The sequence below is a fragment of the Polypterus senegalus genome, chromosome 16, assembly GCF_016835505.1.
Source record: "Polypterus senegalus isolate Bchr_013 chromosome 16, ASM1683550v1, whole genome shotgun sequence".
Taxonomy (NCBI): Eukaryota; Metazoa; Chordata; class Cladistia; order Polypteriformes; family Polypteridae; genus Polypterus; species Polypterus senegalus.
Window position 1 is genome coordinate 92,523,481 of NC_053169.1, and position 2,847 is coordinate 92,526,327.

Below are 2,847 nucleotides of genomic sequence, written 5' to 3' on the forward strand. Positions count from 1 at the left end.
TCGCTGTTTTTTTACAATTCGTGGGTGCTCTAGGAACGTAACCCCCGCAAATTTTGGGGGTGTACTGTATATATATTTATTGTCATAGAACGACTCCAGACAGATAAAAAGGTTTGGGGCAGCCACCCGTATATTATGTTCCTGGCTGCAAAAGGATGAAATAATCAAGATGTTTACAAGACTGAATCCAAAACAGAACTGAACATGTGGAGGTAAGATGGTGGTTTTAAAGGCTGGTGGAGGAAATGATGTAATTTATGCCGGAACCAGAAGTGATATCTTTGGGACCGGAAGTGACATCTTCAAATGTGCCAGAATCGGAAGTGATGTCATCAGGGGCACCAAGAGTGGAAGGGATGTCTTCAGAGGCGCCAAAACCTGGTGGAATTTCCTGGGAATGTTCTGCAAGTAACTGAGAGAGTCAGTCAGCATACTCTGCCACCCCTTGGTCTGATGTAGCATTACAATTACTCAAGCCCTTTAGCTGCCTCCTAATCGCACGTCTGTGACTGTGTATGCCTAATTGGTTGCATGTCTTTTATTTTTCCAATTGGAAAACAGTCACATGAAATGACCTGCTCCTGGTCTCACCGTGGTGTCAGTAGTGGGATTTGACCCCTCAGTGTTTGAAATTCAAAATCGTATCCACTATACCACACAAGCCTGCCTTTTCTTCCAGAATGACTGGGATGTAATTGGAGTGCAACAATATAAACTGGAGCAACTAATTATTATTCAGAAGCAAAAATTCCAGTTTTGTAATCATAGTAACATGTTTTATTACCACAAACAATGGTCTATATATTTAAATATATGTTACTGGGCACACAATGCAAATACTTTTAAATTGGAAAAAAAAATGTAAGAACACTCTCTGGAAGATCTGAGCCCATTGTACGACTTTCCTGAGGTCTCTGCTAAAACTCAAGAGGGGATGTTTGAGAGAAATATGAGACAAATGAACATGTCTCCATTTTATTTCTTTCTAATCTCTTTGTTGTTTAGGAGAAACCAAAAAGATGTTAAGGAGAGCTCTTTTTTATTTTTTTATTCCAATGGGTAAGCATTTATAGCCCAGCAGGTCCTGGATTTGTCCTCAGTAAAGGGTTGAAGTGTTTTTAATGTTCAGTATTCACTGTAATATCATTTGGGTTTCATTTCCAGCTAAGAACTGAGCTTGAAAAGCTTCTATTTTTAACTGTTCTAAATTTGGCAGTTCTCTAATTGGTACTTAATTCAGCTGAAAATGGGAACTGACAGAGAATTCCTGGTGTTGGATTGAAAACTTTACCATCTTTACCACCCAAATTTGTCTTTCAGTTTTACTCTTTACAAAGCCCCTTAAATGAAAGACTGCAGTGTGAACACCTGAATTGTTTGATTTCTGATTTTAAAAACTGGAGCTGGGTTCATTCATGTTTTTGTCCCCAACATTATGGAGGGCAGTGTCGTTTATTTCATTCTTAATTAGAAGGTACGGAGAAGTCTGGCTTCTTACTAAATGGATGGACTGAACACTTTCTTCTTATTTGCAAGTTTCACCCATTTTCATTTGTCACCATTAAACCCTTTCTGCTGAAACCACAGGAAAAAAAACTGTAAGGGGCTGGTGTTGTGGAGAAATGTGGCACATCTGAGCCTGAAATGTCGCGCATGGTCCTTATTATCAATAAAACAGTTAAGAGGGATTCAAATAAATGTATGTTGGGTTAAAAGAAACAACTGGCAATTTTACTGAAGTAAATAAAAAGGAGTTGTGGCAGCTGGCGTAGACTGAACTGTAAAGCAAAGAGAAAAGCAGAAAACAGTAAAAATTCCAGAATCGTCTATTAAAGTTGGGGTTTGGAGCCCAACACAAAACAAGTCTACGCTGAACCTTACAGGAAACCAAAGTGATGGCTGAATGCCTGCAGAGTCCTGTCCGGAGGTGTATGTGGGAGGTTGAAGAAAAAGAATCAAAGCAAAAAAGCAAAAGAAAGTCTCCCTGCTGTTTCAATTCTGAATTATGGGAGAGCAAGAAAGCCCAGAGCACACTTTTTCCGCTTTCTCTTTGCCTAATTGCATCTCTTTTAGTTTGGAATCCTGAAACTCAAGTGCTGGTACGTCAGTGAATGTGCAGTTAAGAGCGGCTTAGCGGACACGTGGCCTTGCATTCTGCCTTCCTAGTGAAGTCTCAGACTTTTACAATTTGCTCTCCAAACCCCAAAGCTCATAAGAACGTAACGACTTCCAAGCCATAGCAAAGCAAAGACATTATCCAGCTTCTTCAAAATCCGTAATTTTAGATGAGTCATTAAATGGGATTTAATTATGAGGACCGCGGAAGCAGTACTGACAAAGAAAGGTAACTCATTCCAGAGTTAAGGAGCCGCCACTGAAAAAGCTCGATCACCTCTCCTTATGAGGCAAGAACGTGGCACTGACGAGAGAAATCTGGAAGATGAGTGACGAATATTGGATGAGGAGATCGGAAATAAACGGAGGAGCCAGATTATTTAGTGCTTTAAAAACAACAAAGAAGCACAGTAAATTCATTGATTGCAGCGTATTTATTATTTTTTGTGTTTTTATCAATAACATTTTGTTTTTCATGCACAATGTCATTTTGTTTTAGCGGCCACTACGTTGTTACTAGCTAACAGTCTGGACGTTAACAGCTGTTTCATAGCAGGAATGTGGTCATAAAGGTCACAGCAAACACCTCCTAGTTGTCCGAGTTTACGGAGTGAACACTAAGAGAATGGCATGTTGTCCTTTTGATTATGTTCTTAGCAAACAAATTATTAACAGCAATTTAGAGATTTTGATTTTTTGGCTTGATGGCTGTGTGTTTGACTTCCCGGTTAT